At 39.1% G+C, this 24,678-nt stretch overlaps 1 protein-coding gene across 12 annotated transcripts in view; it reads left to right on the top strand.

The window, feature by feature from the left end:
- The window catches only part of NTNG1 (netrin G1), a 365,210-nt gene that overhangs the window by 333,432 nt on the left and 7,100 nt on the right, over positions 1–24,678 (top strand). The gene's annotated exons all lie outside the window — the stretch shown is intronic.

The following is a 24,678-nucleotide window of genomic DNA, read 5'->3' as shown; positions in this document are numbered from 1 at the left end:
GAATTCCTGTTTATGTTCAGTTATGTTTTTAAAAGTGAATAGAACTAGAAAAATATGTTAACACCTGTTAATTTTTAAAGTCTTGGGATAAAGAAGTAAGAACATTTTGGACAACGACAGATTTTTAAAGATAATGAAACCAAATGTAATATTTGCAACCTAAGCTAATGTGCCTAAATTCTTATAGAATTAGAATCAGCTAGCAGTATATGTCTGTTATTGTTGCACACACAAATATTTAGTGTTGAAAAATGCAGCCTCAGCCTCAGTTTGTGCATGTAAAATGAAGATAAGAATTGGACCCACATCACTATCCGTGAGAATTAAATAACACAATGAATTAAAATGTTTAACCCAGTTTCTGTCAGAGTATGGGCACGCAGTGAGATAATAAAACTATAAATGATGGTACCCATCCTCACAGTTTCATTGAAAATGGTGAGGAATGGATTAACAAATTTAAGAAATCAAGTTACAAACAAATGACATAATAAAATGAAAGCTATGATAATCATGGCTCCTTCCCGGAAAAAAAAGAAGGCTACAAAATTATGGGATTTAATACCTATTATGTCTTTTACTGTGGTCATTTCAAATACTAATCACCATCTGTAAATGTGAATTTTAAGTTAAGATTTTGTCCAAAATCAATGCCATTTAGTCTTACAGGTTCCAAATAGGAAAATAAAGCAACCTATGATAAGTTGTATTCATTAAATTCATCCCAACCTTAGCAGCAATTCTTCATCAATTTTAGGATCATCCTAAATCCTGGAAATTACCCTGTAATGCTAAAATACCTGCCTACTGGAAGGGTCTTGAATTATGGTGACCCCTAAACAGACCAAAAACTAAATGGGGTTCTCTACTTGGGCAGAAACCAGTTATCCAGGAGTGATTACTGGGCAGTCACAATTCATAGAGTCACCATCAGACCTACTGGATACTTGACTATTATCAGCTTGGTGACTGTTAATACCCTTAGGGGTTTGTATGTCTGAAACAAGCACTCAGTTCCTCAATTCCCTTTTTTCTTTCTTTTTTTTTTTTTTTTTTTATAACTCCTCAGGGGACTTTCCACGGGGTTATTTGGCTATTCTTAGCAAGTTCATGCTATGTGCTATTTTTCAGCAAAGTTAAGGTTTCTCTTCTTATGCTAGAAAGACTAAAATTGAGACTGTAACTTTGAAGACAATAAGGTTGTTTATTCCTGTAAAAAGATTTTTTAAAAATAGTATGATTAACAATTTCACCACATGTCACACTGCCCTTGAAAAAGTAAGGCTGAATTTTCCTAGAATACCAAAAGGCGCGGAGGAACACAGGATGAGTTAATACTTCGGCAGCCCTAACACTGTTAACCAAAAATGTAAAAATGAGAAGGAAACATAACCTCCACAGAGTAAAGAGACTGTAAGTGTGACTGTCATCAGCAGCACACTGCATGGACTCATTTTCAGGGGTCAGCCATCTTGATTTAGTCTGCATTTGTAAAGTGCCGTCCTCCTACACACTATATCAGTGTATTATTTTATGTTTTGACATGAATATACTAGTCGTTGCAGCTAGATGTTGAGTGAAGAACCCCCAGGAGAGAGAGAAACAGTGTAAGAATACCACTCTGAAGGAGTATGGTAGGAAGAGAGACCTTGGTTTTAGGGATTCATTAATCAGTAACCAAACATTTATTGACTGTTTGAATCCTGCAACATCATAGGTACCATGTAAGATAGAAAACAAGTTTAACACAGCCCATGCCTTAAGGATGTTGCTAAACTTGAGACTGTAGTAAAACATGTGAAATCGTAGAGTGAAACCAAAGTTTCCTGTCCAGAGTACTTAGAGAACTCCTAACGGCCCTGGTTGTGAAACTGAAAACTCTAAGGTCTATTCCAGCTCAGTAGCTCTCTCTTACGTAGTGGTTTGAATCCTGGCTCTGCCACTTACTAAGTGTGTCTTGTTGAAAAAATTATATAACTTCTCTGACCTAAGATTTCACTTCTCTAAAAAAATATTATTACACCTCATTGGGGTTGTTGTTATAGAATTAAATGAAATGCTTGTAAACTACTAAGCACAACATCTGCAGTAACATAACCTCTATAAATTACAGCTATTATTGGTATTACTCTACTATAATCAAGTGGTGGTAGATAACCTTGATGAAGTGCTGGGAAGGATTTGCATCTGTCAATGAGCCATTAAACCTGTAAATGGAAATTCTGATCATAAATGTGGGTTTTTACAGAGTATTTGACAAAGCAGTGAATCATGTGTGTCCATCAAGGAAACATGGGAAGTCTTGGATGGTGAACAGTACACTTACTATGGATTCCTTCAAACTCTGAAATGCAGTGGCACTATGGTATAAATAGAGCTGGAGTTTGTCCCCACAGAAACTTGTATTGAAATTTGATCCCCACCGTGGTAGTATTGGGAAGTGGGGCCTACAGGGAGGTGTTTGGGTCATGAGGGTAGATCCCTCATGAATGGCTACTAGTGCATTCTAGTGGTAGTGAGTGAGTTCTCCTTCTGGTGAGACTGGATTAATTCTCATGGGAATGGATTAGTTCCCTTGATAATGGGTTGGTATAAAGGCAGGATGCCCCTTGGGTTTTCTTTCTTTCCAAGTGTCTGCTTCCCCTTTGACCTTCTCTGCCATGACACAATGAAGCAGGAATACCTTTTCCAGAAACCAGCATCATGCCCTTGAACTTCCCAGCCTGGAGAACCATAAGCTAAATAAAATTCTTTTCTTTATAAATCACTCAGTCTCAGGTATTCTGTTATAGCAACACAAAATGGACTAAAACAAATGGGGAGTAGAAGTATAAAGAATTGAAAGTCCATCCTTCACTGAGGAGGTACGTGACAATCCCTGGTCTCTTCCCTTGGCCCTAAGGAGGTGACTAACTTCTAGAGAGTGCCTGAGGCCCCCAACATTGCTCAGGATTCCCTCTTGAGTATGCTGAGGCAGAATATGGATCTTCCATTCACTGTGGCTCACTTTCCTGACTGTTCAGTGACACTGAGACCGTTCGATGTCTCAACAGTGGTCAGCATTAATCCTTTGTTTTAGTGAAAGAAAGAATTTTCTCTTGTGTCTGACTTCAAATTAGAATTCTATTATTTTGTAAAGCAGCACAGTAAACTTCAAGTTTGTTAATAAATGTGAAGGCAAAGGAAGTCTTTTACTTCTTTTTCATCAAGAAGGCAAAGCACTACCTATTCCTAGCTCCAACTTTAACACTAGTACAGAAAATAGTGTTCCTCTAGGATATGGATTTTCATCTAAAACTTCATCCAGAAACTGACAGTCAAAAAGGACACTACAAACACATTTCCTTTTAAGAGAAGACAGTAGTTCACTGGGGATCTTTTCTTTCCCTCAGCAGGTGTCTAGTTTCCAGCTACAAGAGTGTGCATTACTTACTGAAGAGTGTGTTTGAAAATATGAATAGAGATCACGACCAAAGCCTCCCAGGGGGTTTCTTCAGTCCAGCATAAGCCTGGATTTTTTCTACAATGTACTTAAGATTTTCCTGCTGACTAGTCTTTCTTTTCAAACTGCCATGACTTTAATAAAGAGGAAAATGGATGCCATGTAGGGAAGTGGGCTAGACTCTTACACATAAAAACTCTCATGTTGTAACCGCTTTATAAATTAAACTAAATTTAAAATTATTTCAGTAATAAACTCACTTTGTGCCATCAGTATGCTTGGACATTTCACACATGTTACTTTATTTATTCTTCCAATAACCCTGCAAAGGAGTGCTAATATACTCATTTTATAGATGAGGAAACTGAGTCTCAGAGAATTTAATATGCTCAAAGCAAACAACTAGTAGCTGATAGAGCTATTATAAAATCAAAATACAGATTTGACTCCTTGCCCCACATGCCACACCAACTCACTGTGATAGGTCCAAAATAAACCCACCTCAAGCCCAACCCTCCTTTAGAACCAGGAGGGTAATAGGAACTTGCAGTGTTCTAATATTGGACCACAGCCCAGCTACAGGATCAGTTTGCTTTCAGTGAAATGAAAACAGCCCTCAGTACTCATTAATGGGAGTGTTGGTAAACACAAACAATACCACACAACAGAGAAAGAGACTTCGGGATAAAAACAAGCAGTGACTGACAAGGCTTACCAGTTCTCTCTCACTATCTGTTTATCATCTATCAGGAACAAATGTTTGTTCACTGCCCTCTGTGTGCAGTGAATTTATTTCTCAGAATCAACAACTACTGCACCCATGCATACTTTGCACAAGCAAGTTATACTCAGATTACCAGCTCACAAGGACAGTGTTTACTTGCATGCAGAGGAGAGACCCTGCCATAAAGTAGACACTGCTGAGACATAGTCTCTACACATTCTCATAGGCCTAAGATGTTAACGGAAAGAATGGGCTGTCATTCCAAGGATGCAAATGATGCAATTCAAGCCAAATATCCTGTGTCTTTTTACCAAAAAAAAAAAAAAAAAAAATCACTCTGACCAATTCCTCAAACCTGTCAAAAATTTAGATACATAAACATCAAACTGTGGCCCAATAAGCAGACCCCATGTCACTTCACTAATTAATACCCAAAGGAAGAAATAGCATGCATAAATAGCTATCATCTATTTAGTCACTGGATTATATATGAAAAAGAGGTAAACTTATTCCAACATCATCATCATGGCAGGCTCTTCGCATCGTTTTATTTGATCTTTGCAATATCCCTATAATAGAAGATATCATTTTTTCATCTTACAGATAAGGAAACCAAGGCTTACAGAGGTGAAGCACATTTGAGGTCAGGAATTTAGGAGATAAATGAATGAGGCTCAAACTCAGCTCTCTTCCCTTCCACCCCACACCAACATACATTCATCGTTCAGGTGCTACATGTGAGCACAGTGCTGTGCCAACTCTGTGGTAAGCCTTGTAGGGACGCAGAGGCAAGAATGAGGAAGACTCTTGAACATTAGACACTCACATGGTGACTATTTTTTTTTTTTTCTGAGACTGAGATTTGCTTTTGTCACCCAGGCTGGAGTGCAATGGGGCGATCTCAGCTCATTACAACCTCCACCTCCCAGGTTCAAGCGATTCTCCTGCCTCAGCCTCCCAAGTAGCTGGGATTACAGGCATGTGCCACCATGCCCAGCTAATTCTTGTATTTTTAGTAGAGACGGGGTTTCACCATGTTGGTCAGGCTGGTGTCGAACTCCTGACCTCCAGTGATCTGCCCGCCTCAGCATCCCAAAGTGCTGGGATTACAGACGTGAGCCACCACGCCCAGCCCATGGTGACTTTAAAAATCAATAAAAAGTCATTATGCACAGTGTTGTCCAGTAGCCTAATGTGGCGCCCAGGATCAAGTGAACCTGAGGGTTGGATGCTGCAAGCAGGAAGGTGCCCATCTTTTCCAAAGCAGCAGGCTTGTTCTTCTTCAACAGCTGTGTTAGTGTGTGTAAAAAATAATAAATGCCTGACTCGCTCTGAGAGCCCAGTGTTCTCAGACAGGCAGGGCAACCACAAAGTGACTCTACTCCACAGCTCTGTGGTGAGATGGAAGGTAACTGCTGTTGCACTGCAGCCATTTCTGTGAAATGAGGTGACAGCACTGGAGAGCGTGGCAAGAACAATACGTGGATGAGCCTTTTACTGTGGTAGCAACTTTCATGCTGTCGTTTCAGTGCTACATGGTCAGGCTGCCTCTGTTGCCCCGGAGACAGGAATGGTAAGAATTCTCTTCATCATCAAATCATTAGCTGCCAGTAGCAGACACCCTGTCTCAGCTCCATGTCCTGCGCCTGTCATTCCTTCTAAAATGGTGTATGAGGAAAAGTAGAGATCGCTCGATATGGTGGCTGCACATACTAAAAACAGGATCTTTGAAAACATGGAGAGGTGCCACGAAATAATCCCTGAAGAGGTTTGAAAGGATGCACCCATTTCGAGAATGGATAGAATGATTCCCCAGGTCATAACACGGTGACCTATGATGATGGGAGGCAGGTCATTTCATCTTAGAAACAGAAAACCATTACATGCCAAGAGGGATGAGCAATGAAAGACAAAGGCCGTGAAGGAGCAGTGAAAAGCATCCTGGAATCACTTAGGGCTTTAAATTGCATGGATGGATCTTTTTAAAGTTAGTAGTAAGATAGTAAAGTGATGCATAGGAAGACTTGACACCCTCCAACCCTGGTCTGATAAGCCAAAGGCTCACTTGGCTGTGAGCTAGCTGGGTCTAACAAAATGAAGGCCCTTAGATGCCAAGAAGATGCCTACATTCCTACTTTTAATCTTTTGAAGAGAGAGTGGGATTTGTACACAGCATGAGCAAGTTCTGTCTCGTGCTATCTGATTTTGGAGTCTCTTGTAGGTCCATGCCTAATCCCAGAGACTGTAGTATTGGGGGATTACTCCCACTCAGATAAATCAGCCATGCCTCTCTCAGAGCTCCCACCAGAAGCAAGTAGAACCCTTGGTAGGCCTGCTCGCTTATCAGTACTCCTAGCTGGATTTTAGAACAGCCTTTGATGTGGCTGCAGATACCACACTACATCTTATTTAATCCTTGACTCTGAAAGTAGGTTAAAGTATTGGGTAGCAAGTAGGGAAGCCAGACCTTAGTGGTTCCATTTGGTTTCATGTTTGTCCACAAAGACCTTTGTCTGGCTATGCAATGCAATATTGTTGCTTATGTAACGTGATGCAAGACCTCAGTCCCCAAGTTGGATGATATTTGTGCTTAGAGGGACCATTATTACCAGATACTCTGTCATAAAATCTTTCTCCATAAGGTCATACTGGACTGCCAGGTCTTAGGTCCATGGAATTATACATTTGGAGTGTTGTGTCATATAAGTCAATATACTGATGAATTAATAATTCTTCTGCAGAAATGAAGCACACCACCATCCACACATGTAAGAAATGGCTTCCTTTTTATTCTGTCATGATTATAACCACTAGCACATCTAGGTTGTATTATCTGAAGAAAATACAAATCTCAAACCTCAGGCTTGCCTGGCCAATGCAACCTTTTCTGTGCTGCATTAGGTGTAAAAATATAGAATTGTCCCAATCTGTTCTCCTTCATTGGGAAATCACTCTTGGAGAGAAATAAAAGCCAGTAGACATCATCCAAATACAAAGTAAACACCATACACCTATCATTCAGCTTATTTTGTAGTATGAACTTCTGGCTCTTTTGGTACTAAATCCCCAATCCAATACTTCAGCTTAAAAGAGCAGTACATCTTTGGAAAAGTCTAGAGGCAATGCATTAGAATTCCATTTGCACCTTTTACATTTACCCATGTGCATGGCACTGTGCTCAGTGCTATAGATATACAGATATGAGCATTCATCCAACACAGTTATGTTGATTGTGTTATTATGCTCAATTAATATAGAACTTGGGAATATTGTCTCATATCATGCTAAATTATAACATACATGTGTCTATCCGATATTCATGTAATGCTCTAAGACAAATAGATTTTTGGGGGGTGGGATTGTTTTCCTTTTATTAATGATCTAGAAAATCTTACGCATTTTTTAATAATTTATTTTTTATTAAGTTTTTTATAACAAGAAAATTGCCACATTCTTTTATAAATATTACAGTTTGAATCATACATAAGCCACTGGAATAAATTATTTATGCCAGTAGACTTATGAGTTTGTAGTGTGGGGATGTGTTTGCCTCCTAATGTATTAGAAAATTATGAATCTAATACTTTGCCGTAACATCTAAGAAAAAGTACATAAATTTTGGGGGGCTTTTTGTGTTATGAGTACTGTAAGGAAATTTTTCTGAAGACATTTTTAATTTGTATATCCCAGCTTCCTTAGTTAGAGATATTAGAGAATGAGCCCGTCCTCAGCATGGTGTGTTTGTAGCCATCATGTTCGAGAAAAAGGCTGTTTCCCGTTAAAAGTTGCTCTCATTTGCGCTGATAGCCCAAGCGCAGATATATTCAATTCCAACATGTTCGCATCTAAAAGTTTGGAAGTGTAATTCACCATATGCCTAATGTCAAATATTAAAACACACAGAACAATAAAAAGCTGATCCAAAATCCCCTTACTTTAAATCTATTAGTCAGATTAATGGGGATGACACATTAGTTCCACTGTTACACTATTCCAGTGGCAATCTTCTAAAATTAGGAACTGCCAGTCTGGGGGAAGCAAAAGAACTCTATATCATTTTAAATTTAACTCCAGCCTACTCTGAAGCCATTAGAGGCGATTAAAGGAGATCTCTAGCCATTAAATTTAGCCCAGTAGTCTTAAAGTTCAAAAGGTAAAAAGCACTTTTCACCATAAATAAACTGAGAGGCAAAATTATTTTCAATGAAGTTTCAATTTCAGTGAAAATAAAGTAGGTAATTACACTGGCTATTACTAAGGTCACTGCCTTCATTGACCATCTGGCTTAAAACTAAAAAATAGGTATCATTTGAGACATGGACAGAAATGAGCAAAGTGTGCACTGCTTCCTTTTTAAAGTCCTGCAAATTCAGTTAATTCACAGATTAACAATATTCATGAAACAATTATTCAAAAATTAACCTGATGGCCTTTTTGAAGCTGAACAACTCAGGAAAAGAAGAAGAAAAACATGTAATGTCTTACGATTAATTACCATTACCTTAATACCATAATTACTGCTTTCCATATGATAGTTCCTTGGCATAACATTTTTGCATACAAAAATTGGTGGGCCAAATTTGTCATGCCAATTTCTATAGATCTTCCATATCTGGAGTCCTATTTGCTGGATGTGAACTTCATTTTCAAATTGGAAACATTATTCTCTGATAAGGAATATAACTTAATGTTTGCCTAGTTTCGTTCTACTTCCTACAATCTCAGAAGGGATCAAAACAGTTTAGAAAGTTAAACGGATGCTGTTTTAAAGTCATTTTCCATATGTATTGTTTTTTATTTTATTTTATTTTTATCATTATCTTTTACCACTGAAAAATGGCATTAGTGGATTTTGATATAGCTTAGGTTCACACTATCTATTATTACCTGAAGTATATCAAAGAGGAAAAAGTTAAAGTAGTTCATTGCTTTTCCTCTTTTGTAACTTTGCAAAGACATATGCATATTGTTCAAAAAGAGAGAGATAGAAATTGCCTTTAATTTTATTTGAGTCCTACACCTAGGATAACTTTATTCATATATCCTTTGTAAAACTCAGGTTCTGTTGTGTTTTGTTTTGCTTTCCTAACATAAAGGCCACTAGCTTCAGGTTATGCTATTCATTCAGCCTGAAAATAGAATACATACTTTCAGAAGATCCCGTTCTCTGCATTCACAGCTGTTGGAGAGTCTTTGAAAATACCCTTGCCAGTATACAGAGATGTCAGCCTAAAGAACAGAAAGAGAAGATGGGGGAGGAAAAAAGGCAGGGGTAAAAAATAAAAAGTTGCCAGAAGAAAAAAAAAATGTATTTTCAATTCAATTTGAGGTATTTCTACTCATTCAAGTAATTTGGAATTATTTGCAGTCAAGATTAATGATTCTTTACAGATGGGGGGAGGACTTAGCAGCATCACCACTGATTTCTCCTGACAAAATTTATTATGCGTTGATGCTAGCAGGACACCAGCAGGACAGAGTTTGTTAAAACACCTTCAGAATAGAGCACTTTAACCTAGAACGTGGCTCAAACGAGCTGTCCCAATACACGGTTTTGGAATGTTTTAACACAAGCATTCATAGCAGCATTTTAAGATGGAGCCAGCCGGGTACTCCTAGGGAAAATTATTTGCTTGTGGATTTTCCAGTGGGGAAATTTAAATCACAATTCAGTATCCCTCACCTTTCCAACTAGTCCGATGTGCACTCAGGGAGAGCAAATGAAATTTTGAAGTATAAAAGTACAATTGTGGCTCTCTTTTTTTTTCTCCTAATTTCTCACTTTGTTCTTTTCCTTTTCTTTAAAATATTAAGATAAGATTAGAAAATAATGTGCTTTGTCAGGAAAGGAAAACCTCTAGAAAACAGTTCTCAGTGCAATGAGCATGCAGGCTAAGATCCGTTTCATCAAGGGCAGAGTTTCAGAGTCACAGATGGCTAGTCTAGGTTCTCGTCGTGAGCTTCTTGAAACTCAGCTCATGCCCCGCTACAATGCCATCAAACCATGGCCTGCACAGTGCCGAACTGACAGTTCATCATGAGTGCACTCCCAGGTCTTTAGTCGCCTCATTTACCATGACATCGCTCCTCTGCTCTTATTGTCAGAAAGAGGTGAGCTCATTTCTCCTCAGCTTTCCTTCTGAGCCCTCACAGATAATATTTTACCAGGCAGGACAGATTTTACACTTTGGAAAAACTTTGGCAATTAAATCTCACAAAGAAATCCAATAGTTTTCTATTTAGAAAATGAAATTATTTCCTCTATGGCCCATGGTTTAATATTGACTTCTTACGAATATTTATATTCACAGCAACTTGGCTGCACTGCCGGCGAAAAAGGCAGCTCTATGTGAAATAATAGCTGTAATTATTCGATAGCTTCTTTTTTTGACAGCAGTACATCCTTCAGCTTTCACTTTTATACCAAACTGGAAATTAGGAGGTAGCCTAGCTGTGAAAACTGATGCTGGAAACTGTCCATCCATCACGAGGAATGATCCTTTCTCTGAGGGGAATTTTCTGCTGGATTGCCAAGTGCATAATATTCCCCTGGAGCAAGGCTGCATAAAACAACACTGCTGTAACACATCCTGAGATACTTAACTCTAGAGGGTCTGGCAGCCCAGTGTACTGGGCTGCTAATTGTGTTCAATAGTTGTCATCGGGTCTTAGAGCCCAGAAGGTCAGAAGAGTTTATCTAATCCTAGGGTAAGAGAGCAATTAAAATCCATCCCAGCCAGGACAGTCTCCACAAAATCCATTATCCCTGGCCTATTTTTAGGCCCTTAAAGGATGGATGCTGGGTGAAACAAGACAGAGAAGGCTTTAATTTATTCAATACATGTGTAAAAAGCGTGAATTCTATACCAGCCACTGCTCTGGATATTGAGTATACTGTGGTAAGAAGACATACATAGACCTTGCTCTCAAGGAGATCATACGCTGGTGGGAGGCACACGGAAAACAGGGAAAGAAATAAACAGTGGGCAAAGACCACTGTAGACTGAATAGTCATTGAAGGTCTTTCTGAGAAGGGAGTACTTCAGCTGAGATCCAAGTGTTAAGGAGACCCCACCATGGAAAGTTCTGGAGGAAGAGTGTTCCAGGCAGAGGAGACACTTCCTGCAAAAGCTAAAAGGCAGGAAGGAGCTAGGCCAGTTCAGAAAATGGAAGGAAGCAAGTATGGCTGGAGGGTGCTGATGAGGGAGAGGTGGTCTGAGATGCGAAGAGGAAGATAAACACCAGATCACCCATCCTTGAAGGCCAACACTAGAGATATGGATTCTCTTTTTTTCTTTTTCTCTTTTTTTTTTTTTTTTTTTTTGAGACAGAGTCTTGCTCTGTCTCCAGGCTGGAGTGGCACAGTCTTGGCTCACTGTAACCTCCGCCTCCCAGGTTCAAGCGATTCCCCTGCCTCAGCCTCCTGAGTAGCTGGAACTACAGGTGTGCGCCACCACGCCCAGCTAATTTCTTGTATTTTAGTAAAGACAGGGTTTCACCATGTTGGCCAGGATGTTCTCGATCTCTTGACCTCGTGTACTGCCCGCCTCGGCCTCCCAAAGTGCTGGGATTACAGGTGTGAGCCACCGCGCCTGGCCTAGAGACATGGATTCCATTCCAAGTTCAATGGGCCTTGAGCAGAGGCGTGCCGTGATGTAGGAGTTTAAATTAAAAAATAACTGGCTACTGTGTGGACAATGGATTGCAAGCAGGGGCAAGAAGGAAAGGGCAAGGTTTGTAATTAGCAAGATTACAGTAGACCAGGTAAGGGGTGTTAGTGGCTTGGACCGTTAGGAGCAACACAGGTAATGAAAATAGATGGATCTGGGATCTGTCGTAGTCTCTGCCTGCCTTTGCTGAAAAAGTGTTAAATCTAAATTTTCAGGTGGTCTGAAGCAGGGATGCACTTTTTCTGTTTTCTATTGCCCTTGCCACATGGATGGCTTATAATAATGGTTCCTACCAGTTTCTGTTTCGTGGAGAAAGAAACAAGGGCAAAAGTAATAGCATTCACAGCATTCCAGCATATAGACCTCGAACAGAACATAACAATCAGGCAAAATAGCAAAGTAATTAAGCTCACAGAATTGGGTGGGTTACAGGCTCTGCTACCCACTACCTGTGTGACCTTAGAGGGATTATTTACCCTCCTCAAGTCTTGATTTCTTCACCTGTCAAACTCTTAAAAGTTCTTCCCTTGTAAGATTGTTAAAAGGATTAACCAGTGCACAAAAAGCACTTGGAAAAATGCCTGATACCAGACCAAGTCCTCAATAAATAGATGTTCGCTTTTGTTACTATTATTATCCTGTTTTAATTTAAACCTCACCCTCCCTCACCAAATGTGATACATTTAATGGCGTATCAACATGTGCTTTTCCTTTAATTTCCCAAACAGGAAGCCAAACTATGTAGAGGCTTTTTGCTGTTGTTTTTAAATATCTCTTCTAAGGAGAAAAGGAACGAACATTTAAGAAGTTCTTACTGTTTGACAGATGTTTCATATATATCTCATTTAGACCTCTCTATAATCAACAGAGTTACCATTTGTTGGTAAGATTTTTATTTGTTGGTACCTATTCTCATCTTCACAGCTGCCTTACAGTGAAAACATGCTGTGCCTGTTTTATAGACGCAGAAGCCAAGGCTCAGGGAGGTCACTTGCTTTGCCAAAGCCCCACAGCTAATGAGTTGAGGATACAAGATGGGACTCTAGATCTGTGTGACTCCACAATCCTTGCAATTTCTCCCATACAGTGGGGAAGAGACAAACTATACCAGCCTACCTCCAATGGACTCTTAGCTGCACTATCAAACAAACCAGGAAAGTAGGTTTCTCCCCTCCCTTTCCTCATGTCAGCTCAGATTTTCATTGTGCCTTGACTAACTTCCAGTTAGGAATGTTCTGTGCTAGATTCCTAGTCTAGTTAGCATGTACTGATCATGCATTTGGATGTCATTAGGCAAGTACTCATCATCAACATGAATTCGTTATGTGCTTCTTAGGAAATTAACTGATAAAGGTTGGAAATCACTGAAAATCCTTTCCTTTTTCAAGTGGTCATCCCATCTTTCCCATTATTCTCACTTTATTGCTCTTGGCAATATAGTTAAGGATCTATTGATGTTAGCATTGTAAACTCAATCTGTATCATGTCGTTTATAACTTGGTCATAAAAATCCATTTATCTTGAGATTTTGGTGTAATTCTTTACTGACTGAATTGTCAAAATTTTCATCTTATTAGTTATGTAATGCTAAAAAAAAAAGACACAATTTCATTCCATAATAACCTTGTTTTTTTTTCACTTGTTCCCAGAAAAATAAAGCAATAAATTTAAAATAGAAAATGAATAATTTATAATATTAGCTAAAGCATTTTTAGCTATTTAAGCATTACATCAAAAGAAAATGTAAGAGTTTTTATCAGAAAATTATTAAGAACCAAAATGTACTTGTGGCTTGTAAGATTTTTTTTCAGTTTACTCACCAGTCTATACAAGGCAAGAGCCCTGATTTATGTCCTTAGGAGTCATTTCCATATGTTTACTAAATTATAGTCCTTATTTCTTCTTCATATCGACAGTGACCCTAAAAATCAGCATGTGTGACCCTAAAAGTACAGAAAAATGCAATGTATTCACTTTTAGATACATTTTCATTTGGTGGATTTGGGGGATTTGAGGTTATTTTGAAAATATATAATTTATTTCCTAGACTGTGTAAAAAGGAGGCATCTAATAATCATTTACTAAAAATTAAAAGCAATTAGTGGCACTTAGGATGAAGCCTTCAGTATTCAAGTCTGATGTAATGACCTTGCCCTTAATTCAATATCCTTTGAGTTATGTGTTTCTTCCCCTTTAGTTAACATAATAGGGGCATCAGTTTTACACCCTTAAAAAAACCTTTGTTGCCCACCTTGTGAATCTTTTCTTTCTTCGCAATCTGTGAATAAACTGCTTTGCTTTGTCTTGTTAAAGCCAGGCCAGCCATAGCCTTAGCCTTTAGACTACAGTATTTAAACTTTATAGGTAGATTTGACAAGCATAAAGATTTATAATCAGTCACATCGTTAGCACAAAAGAATTGCCAGATTAAGCAGAACAGAGACCAGCCTGAAACAGATCCTGATAGGCTGAAGGGATGTTCAAAAGATTTGCCTAGTTGGGGCCCGGGGTGTAAAAAGCAAGCCCAGCATGGAAATGAGTAACTCAGACATATATGAAGGGGCTAGCGCAGCAGTGACAGGTAGCAGGAATCTACAGAACAAAGGGGGAATGGGAGCAAAGAACTTTAGATTAACCAAGAGGCTTGCACGGAACAAGAAGTTAAAGAACAATTAGAACCCTGGAAGATAAAACCAGATGACGTGATCCAAGTGAGGTCACACAGCATACCAAGCAGCAGCACATCCAGTGACAAGAAAAGTGTTTGTCCGTGCAGGGTCTTAGCTTCAGCCTCAGGCCGAGTTCGAATGGTAATGGGAGTGCAATAGGTGGAGAATCTGCCTTCCACCCTCCTGCACATTTTTATGGGAAGTCCGTGAGATTCATTCATCACTCTGATACAAGAAGCGAAATCCAAGATACAGTTTTAGTTTAACACTTTGAAGGTTTTAAATTTTAAATGTGATTCCTACCCCTTAACAAGCAGAGCTGAGATGCCCACAGGGAAGGATGGGCCCCACGTCTCTCCATAGGCTTATGTGGCGTTTCTCTCCAGGTCGGCCCAACCCCACATTCCCCCTCCTTCTCTGTCCTCTTTATCTCCCTCTACTGCCCTTCTCACCACAGTACAAGAAACAGAAGCACAAAGTTTTAAAAACTGCTAGCGAAGGGACTTTTTTGAAACCAGTACTTGGAGGCGTTAATGAGAACCCAGGTTATTTCCAATTACAGTCTCAGGAATGATTGAATCTTTCCATGACCTTACAAATGCAGAAGCCATGTGAAAAATCATCATTGGAAAAGAAATCATTGAGAATCCCCTGTTAGGTGCCAGAAAAACAAAATGGATGCTTAGGATTCAAAGATAAAATAGATATCTGAGGCTATAAAGATGAAAAAGGTGTCTACTACCTTTAAGGAATAGTGCTTATAGATGGACTGCTCTGTCATGCACCATACTGTTCTGTGTGGACAATAAGAGGAGTTGCAAGACAATGGCCTGCCCTCAGATTGCTTGTATTTTGGTTGAGGAGACAAGAAATGCACATGGAAAACGAGTGTTTGTTGTAGATTTTGCAGAGTCATATAAAGCTAACATTTCTATCTATGTCTATGTCTTTATCTAGATCATCTGCCACAAGGCTTCAAAGGAAGGATAGTATCCGAAGGCTTAAACACTCACAGAAATAAATTTCCATGGTGGGGGTTGTCCATGAGCAAGATCTTCAAGAATGGGTGGAGAGTTTAGGGAAGCACATATCTGGAGCAGAGACACCTCTACAGGGGCAGGCATGTGGCAGTCCAGGGACCCGGGGGAGCATGGACAGTGCTTTGCAAATAGAAAGACTTCAGCTCTGATCCTGCCTCTGCTGCTCAGTCGCCAGGAAGACTTATGTAAGATCCACAGGTCTCCCATAAAATTGAAGTAATAATAATAACAATAATACCTATCTGCCAGATTATTAGATATATTCAATTAGATAACAGATGTAAATGTTTCTGGCCTTTTAATGATAACTTGTTAATTTTAATTGTGCATGTGTGCATATGTGTGTGGGGAGGAGGTATGTAAGTTTAAGACAGTGAGTATATGATCCAGGAGTAGTCATTTTATGTTGTGGAGTAAAAGCACATGATGGGGAGATTCTGAACACACTGTTGGGAGGTCCTGACTGCAGTATTTGCAGTTAGCAGTGGGGAGCCGTGGAAGATTGTGAGGGAGCGAATGAGTGAGAAGTATTGTGTAAACTCTTTGTGAGGAAGCCCCATCTGGCTGTAGCATATCTGTGCAATTTAATTTAGGGCATATAGAATAGTCACAGTTGAGAAGCTATTTTAGAAGTAAAGAGGAAGCAATGGATATGGAATATGTCATTTTTTCTATGAAATTCATTTATTCATTCACTCAAAATACTTATATTCATTGAGTATACTTTGTTATCAAGCACTGTTCTAGGCATTGCACACACAGCAAAGAAGAAAGCAGTCAAAATTCTTATCTTCATGGAGCTTTTATTCTAGAATAACTCCCTATTCATGTAAAAATACATATCTTCAGAAAATAGAGTAAGAAATGTTGAGGAAAGTGAAATGTGTTAGGACAAGATATTTTAAAGCACGTCATGTGATTAGTCTTTAATGAGTCCACCCAAGTCTTTTTCATCACTGCTTAATCTAACCTGGGTATGTCTTAGTCTGCTTCAAAGAGATGCTCTAACATCTTTTCCCTGTGTTTTAAATACCACGCATAGCCTCCCAATTGTATCCAAACCAATTCATAAATTTTTTCTTTCTGCTGCTGGATCTGAAAGTCCCTGAAGGCATAGCTTCCACACATTTTTTGCCAGACTCTGATTTTGGTTTAAGTATCTCACCTCTCTCCTGAGACACAACAGCCTTGCTCTTCTCAGAAAAGCTGTAAAATACCCTTCTGAATGCCCGTAATGACTTAATTTTCCCCCTTTTCAGGTCCACTAAGCAGATATGTTCTCACTCAGATATCTTTTTCTTAACCAATGAAGAAAGGATTCCTTTAGATATTAGGAAAGAACTCAGTACATCCTCTTTCTGCCTCATGTTTGAAGTTTGGCTTTAGTAAAAGTTATGTTGCACAGAATTACTTAATGTTACTTATGAGCTTGTCTAACGTCGCTGTCTTTACCTAAACTTTTTTTTTAATAAGAGCTCTTGTTTATTTTTCTCATCATTAAAGAAAAGTGAACAAATAGATCTTTTCAACAGGTAAGCAGCTATTGATTCATCCAAGAAATTGTAGGAGTGAACAATGATTTTTTTCAAATTGACAAGTATTCATTAAGCTAGAAATTGCTAATGATAAAAGTGAACTAGAAAACACAGGAGTATGCACTATGTGAAACTTCATTACCTAATGAGACATAAAAAGCATGAACCTATATTAACAATCACCATTTCTGTGACTCTGACAGTCTATCTTTTATTGTAGGACTTTGAGCAGTGCCTGGCACTTACAAAGCACTTAATAATAATCATTGAGTTAAATGACCTCTCATGTTCACAACAGCCCTGTGAAGTGGCCTCTTTTACAGATGAAGAAATAGAGGCTCAGAAATCCAGATTGCAGAGCCATGCGTGGTAATGTCAGTATTGAAATCCAGACTTCTGGACACCACCACAGTAAATGATCAAGTACTAAACTTTGTGGTTCAAATTTTGAGTGTCTCAGGAATTTGTAAGTGGGAAAGACAATGTGAGTTACAATAGTCAGCATCAACTTCATTGAAAAGGTATGCTATGACTTGTCTATAATCTTAACCTCTTTGTCCTTTCTTAGCCTTGCTAATGTATTTTAAGAAATTTAAATGTTTGGTCTCCAGTGCAGTAGCAAATATACTTTTGAAAATTAGCAGTCATTTTTACTTGGAATCAGGCATCCCTAAATGACTCCTGTCATCATTTTGCACATTCTCGTGATTCCATAATGTTGTTTTCCTCTCCTTGAATTTATTGACACCAATTCATTTTGCCTTGACATTGGCATTAACAGGGAAATGGCTTTGTTTCATCCTGACATTATAAAATCACCTCCCAAGACTTGGTTTGACATTGTCAGGGGGTGGTTATGGTGACAGCAAGGCCACAGCAGACAAGAGTGAATCACAGTGATTCCCTGGAAAAAAAAAAAATCATTAAGAAAAGTCACTGCTGTGTGATTTCAGTAGCTATTTTTCATACTTAAATATCCCTGCTGTTTAAAAATCCTAAGAGGGCTTAGACCATATTTAGAACACTCCTGCCAAGTATATATAGGAAAAATTAAGTCTCTAAGGAGACATTTGGCTATAGCTTGACAAACAGGAACCTCAAATTATATTTTAGCTTTACAAAGTGCTCAAAGGCATTGAAATTCTGCCTTTAAAAAAAAACGCTTAGTTGAATTAATGACACAATTATCTCCTTTCAGCTGCAGATACTTGCATTTCTTAATGCTGGGATATCAAAGGCCTGTAGTATTTTCCTACCTCCTAGCCAGAATGTAGAATGTTTTACAAATTTGTCTTCAGCACTGTATAGGGTTGGAAAGATTGTCTTTCATAATTCCAACATCATTTCAAAGAACACCAAAGCCTTTTACTTGAGTTCTTCTATGTTCCCATAATGGTTTCTCACCTCTGCTGTACTCCCACAAAGAACAGCTCCATGTGGATTTTCCTTTACCCTATGTTCCAAAGTTAACTAATCACCTTCTAGATTAAATTTAAAAAGTCACTGAGATCCTTCAGGTCCTCAGGGCCATGTTGTTTTCACCTTTGTATTACTAGTAATGCCCAGATTATAATAAGAGCTAATACATTTTGCTTAATGAAAAATGATAGGAAGGCCAGGTGCGGTGGCTCACGCCTGTAATCCCAGCACTTTGGGAGGTCGAGGTGGGCGGATCACGAGGTCAGGAGTTCGAGACCAGCCTGACCAACATGGTGAAACCCTGTCTCTACTAAAACTACAAAAATTAGCTAGGCGTGGTGGCGCGCACCTATAATCCTAGCTACTCAGGAGGCTGAAGCAGGAGAATCGCTTGAATCCCGGGAGGCGGAGGTTGCAGTGAGCCATTATTATGCCACTGCACTCCAGCCTGGGTGACAGGATCAAAACTCCGTCTCAAAAAAAAAAAATGAAAGGAACGTTCCTGATCTCTTATTTCAAAGCACCAATCATCCTTGCTGCTTCTCCTCTCTTCCATCCTTTCCCCAAGTATATATCATATCATGAAGAATGACTTAATGCAAGTCACCATTCTCTTCCTGTTAATGCTTCCATTATAAAATCATGTGTATGGGAACCTTTGACAATCATGGTATCCAACCTGAGTTGGCAAGTCAAAGCTGCTCAGCAAGTTTTCCATGTGTTAGTTAGCTCCCTATCCCATTTCCCTGCCAAATAATTTTCCCATTTAGCTAGCTAGCTGCTAATAATAGACAGACATCCACCATTCAGAAACAGGCACACAACAAAATTTTATTTATTTTATTTTATCTTATTTTATTTTATTGTATTTTTTGAGTCAGAGTCTCTCTCTGTCTCCCAGGCTGGAGTGCAGTGGCACCATGTCAGCTCAATGCAACCTCTGTCTCCCAGGTTCAAGCAATTCTCCTGCTTCAACTTCCCCACCATGCCCAGCTAATTTTTTGGTATTTTTAATAGAGCCAGGGTCCGACCATGTTGGCTGGTCTTGAACTCCTGAGCTCAAGTGACCCTCCTGCCTCAGCCTCTCAAAATGCTGGGATTACAGGCGTGAGCCACCACGCCTAGCCTATTTGTTTATTATTTACTTAGCATCTATTCCATGCCAGAGACAGTGCTGAATACTAATGACATAGCAACAATAAACAGGTAAAAGATGAAGTGCAGGTACGTACAAGGGCAGCAGGTTAGAGTCCTTCACAAACTCAAGTTACATGAAATAGTTTGTTTTTTTTTTTTAATTAGTTTAAAAAAATTCAACTTTGATCCCCTCTACTAGAAAGGTGGTGAGATATTCAGCCAACTGTCACTGTGGCTCAATCTACAAATGTAAAAATGTCCACTCATTTAGCACCGGTCTCTACTAATTACCAACAAGATGGTCATCCGTTCGGCTGCAGATCCCTTTAGCTCAGGAAGCTCTGATGGGTTCCATTCACATCTGAGGCTGTGGAGTCATTGGCAAGCCAAGGAATCAAGTCTAAGACCCCTTCATGGTTATGGGATTGTATAGAAACTCATGCCTTTTCTGAGATAATTGGTAGTTCTACTAGAAATATGTATTAGTAACACAAATACTGAAATTTGATAAAATGTGATTACATAATTCATTTCTTAACTGAATTACCTTTATTATCTAAGTAAAAGACACATATTTCTTTAAAAAACCCAGCAATTTATTTTATTAACATTTTTAATATCACCAAAGTACTATATTCTAGGCAATTTGGAAAGAGTGAACAGTATAAAGATGAAAATTAAAATTACTAAAGTTTATTGCACTCCTACCAGCTATAAATAAACACTGTTCACATTTTGGTACAATTGATTCTAGTATTTTTGCTAAGGTTTATATTACACAGGTATGTGTAGAGTTACATGTCTGTACTTATGGAGATTATACTGGATAAACATTTTGTATCTGCCTTTCATCCTGGCACAATATCATGTACTTTGAAACGATGATTTTTACCCTGATATGTGTTGCCATTGTGTGTGAATATGCCTCCCCATGAATTCCATCTTTCACCTTCAGCTAAGAGTAGAGGTTGCAACTCTTATTAAACTTGACAAGTGCATTTTCTGATACCTGATGAGAAAGTCTGTGACTTCTCAGCACCATTTTTATGAGAACCTTGTCTGTGTCTGTGTCTGAAGGTGTTGACCTAAATAGGATTTCAATACATCATTAATGATCACTTTGGGAGAGGTGCCCAGCCTTCAGCTTGTGGGATTCTCAGTGAATTAATTCTTTCTCAATATCACACAGCGAAGGCTTTTTTCAGGTTGCAAAGACCAAAAATTTTAGGGATGTTTGGGCAGGGCCTCCTGCTCCTGCATCAGAGTCACCTGTCACCTCTTTCATGCTAGCCAGGATACTGTGAACTGCAGAATGGTCTCCTTCTAAATGAGTGAGGCTCTTTAATGGTGTTTTAAGCAGTTTTTTTCTATGATTTGGCAAAAGAAAGTGTCACTCTCATAACAGGTGCTTTAATATTAGATGGGTAAGAATAGAATGGCTACTCCCTAAGGTCAGAACTTGCGGTCCTTGATTACCTACGTGTGTCCAACCACCCAGCCAACAGCTTCCACATTGTTCCCTACAGCAACTTCAGCTCTGCCCCTTGGCTTCATTATGCTGAAACCAAGTAGATCGGATGCTGTCACACAGGGTCATGTCACCGAAGTACCACTGTCTTCAGATGCATACAGACAAACTTGAGTGTAAATTAAAAACAGGAAAGCAAGGGTGTTTTCATGTGATGGCTACCAAGTTTCAGTCTGTCGTTTGCATCCGTACCTCCCTTGGCCCCCTACACCATCAACATTGCAAAAGACAAAAGGTGGGCTATGGAGCAGTAGATGCAGGTTGATGGTCTCCAGCTCAGCCCCTCCCTGCTACTCTGGAAACACACCTTATTTATGTGCTCTGATTGATACAGGAGAGTGCACATTGAATGAGAATATAAAAGTCGTCTTTGAGAAAATGGGCACTGCCACTCTAAGGTGACCTTGCAAGGCTTTGTAGAATACGCAGTAGTTGAATACAAATATTTGAGAATTGCATGTTTTGACCCCATGCTTGCTCAAGATTCATACTAGCAGAAGACATGCACAGATGCTGTCTTTGAGGAAGGACATTTGCTTCCTTTTATACTTCAAGTAGCTTGAATTGGATAGGTAGTGTTTAATTCATTATTCTGGCAGAGATAGGAATTAGCACCTCATTCTTCCATCCTGAGCTTCTGGCACTGGGTGGATTGAGGAAGAAATTGAACTTTAACAAAGTATACTTAGGCTGTGTTTTATTTTTTTTTAGAGCACCTCCACATAATTCATCTTGAGGCTACCAACAACTATTAGGCGGGTAAATAGAACAAGTGTTATTATCCCGCTTGTGAAGTGAAGAAAGGCACAAAGAGGTTAAGTGATTTCCCCAAGTTCACCCAGCTCATTAACTACAGAGATGAGACTTGAATCACAGGATCCGAGCCTAATTCTCTTTATACTACCTCATGCTTTTAGTGTATGAGGGAAAAAACTATCCCTGTTGCATGGGGCAACAGATAAGACTGAATCAAAACAGATCAAACAGAAACAGTCACCTAAGTCATCACCAAGGACTCTGTTACACAAGGCCAACCATCATCATATATTTGGTCAAGAAGAAGAGGGATTTCTAACACTTTGCCTTCAAAATGATAGGCTTTCCATTAAAAATATTCATGCAAATCATAAAACTTGAGAAAACTAGAAATACCAACTTCAAACCTGTAGCCTGTAGCCTAACTTTACAGCTGCAACTAGAATACAAGCCCCTCATGTGCAGCTCCACTGTGGGTCTGGCTTACCACAATATGCCTACCATCTAGAGCAGTGCCTGGGTGGATGTTGGACAAATGCATGGATGAATGTCACTAAGTAGTTGCATAGTATGTCCAAGGCCTTATCGTAAATGGATGACTAGTCAGACCTAGATCTCAGGTTTTCCAGTTCTATGACTCTCAGCCAATGTGTTTTCCCTTTGCACCATACTACCCCTCATGGCCAGACCAGACCAGACCAGACCATAAGGTGAGGGAAGAAAAAAGGTTTTTGTTTTTTTTTTGTGGCGCGGGGGTGGAATGCAGTTAGTGTACCTAGAATTCCAACCACAACAACAAAAAGTGATTAGATAACAATCTATAAAGTTTCTTCCATGCCCCGGGAGCTAACCTGTAGGTTCAGTTTTCCATCTCACATATCACAACTTAGCAAAACAGCTGCAAAAGCTGTATAAATGGGTCATAATCACAGCTCTTCAACTCCCTGCCACACAGTCTCGAATGCCTAAATCAGACCTGAATGTAGCCCACATACCTTTGTTATTAGCCTGTTTGGTGGAGGTTATTCACTCTTTGATGTTTCTTTGAAAAGGACGGGAACAATTTGGAACATCTTTCTCTCAGCAATCCTGGGCTTGTTTCAGGTGGTAAAGGTAGAGGTCACTTTGTTAATACAACCATCAAGAAAAGCTGTCATGGTAACGCATTACATCGATTCCTTGAAGAGCAGGAGACAAAGCCAAAAAGAGAAACTTTCAAGTCTATAAATACAGACCCAGCATTGCTCAAGCATAGCAGCTCACTGACAGCATGAACCTAAATGGATAACGTTGAACGAAACCCAAACAGAGAAAAGAAAACTTCCCTTTGGTAGTGTAATGGATCATCACGACCTTAGGGGAATAAGTGACCCTTCAGCTCATAAAAGATAAAAGAATAGAACAAGTGGCAACACCAAGCCCTGGCTAATACCCTCTGAGCATAAGGAGTCCATCTGTGGTCAGTTTTTCCATACCTTCCAGAAAGAACTCATAGAGGGGAAAGGAATCAAGGTCTCGTAAGTCACATTTGACAGCAGATTGCAGTTTGAGAAGAGGAAATGTATGTGACAATCAAGACACCCACCAAAAAAAATGAAAGAATTAAATAATTTAGCTATATCCCTGTGTCGCTCCTCATCCAAGATGGTGTGAGAAAAATAAATAGAAGTAAGAGAGGAAGAAATGCTGCTTGATCAATTCTTTCACTGTGGAAATTCTAAATGTTTTTGTAAACTCATGGCAATTGTGAGAGCTTATTTATCTACCTTGTGGCTTGCTTACTAAAGCTATGGTCAGAGCTGTTACAACACCTTGCTGACTTCAGCTTTTCCACCAGGATTCCACACTTCATCTTTTGGCCACATAACTCTGTTTGAATCTAACATTAATACTCTAACCTCAGCTGTCAAATTCCACAAATTATCTTGGTCACTCCATTTGAAATCATTCCTAATGTCAAAACATCAGGGGATTATATTTTGTGATATTGGATACTCCATAAATGAATAATATTTATCAATACTAAAAGGAATCCTTTAGAATACAGTCAAGCTATTACCAAAGCAGTATTATCTTTTCTGGTATCTAAGGATCATATTTTACCATCACAAAAAGAATTCTGTCTAGCAAATAACTATTTGCATCCAGTACTGGATCAAGTGTTGTATAAGGGATTTTAAAATGAACCTTTCTGTTTACTGACATAGGACACTCTTAGACTGTCACTAACAATAAAGAGAGAGTTGGGACATGCTTAAAATGAATACACCCACAGAATAAGTTTAGAGTTTTCAGTCTGAGGTAAACCCACAGAGCAGGGCACCAAGTAAAGAGCGTGATCACTGAAATATGCCTGCTGGGTAGAAATTTTCACTTGGATCTTTAATTTGCAACTATATGCAGGATTATGTGAGATAATGCCAGGATTGTAAATGGTTGTTTATCCTCATGCCAGTACTATCAACTCATGGTGGATGCCTGGAACCTTATGTTGAGAAGCATTTGAAGTTCAGTGCAAGAGAGTCCCGTGATTAACTAGCTGTATTTCTGACTTACTCCATTTTATGCACTATAACAGAATACCACACACTGGGTAATTTATAATGAATGGAAGTTTATCAACTCACAATTCTGGAGGCTGACAAGTCCAAGATCAAGGGGCTCACATCTTGTGAGGGCTTTCTTGTCGCACCGTAACATGGCAGAAGGCATCACATGACTGAAGGGCAGAGAGAGAAAGAGAAGAAGAAAGGGTCAG

This window comes from Pongo abelii, chromosome 1 (genome assembly GCF_028885655.2).
Source record: "Pongo abelii isolate AG06213 chromosome 1, NHGRI_mPonAbe1-v2.0_pri, whole genome shotgun sequence".
Taxonomy (NCBI): Eukaryota; Metazoa; Chordata; class Mammalia; order Primates; family Hominidae; genus Pongo; species Pongo abelii.
This window is presented reverse-complemented; position numbering and strand designations above follow the sequence as displayed.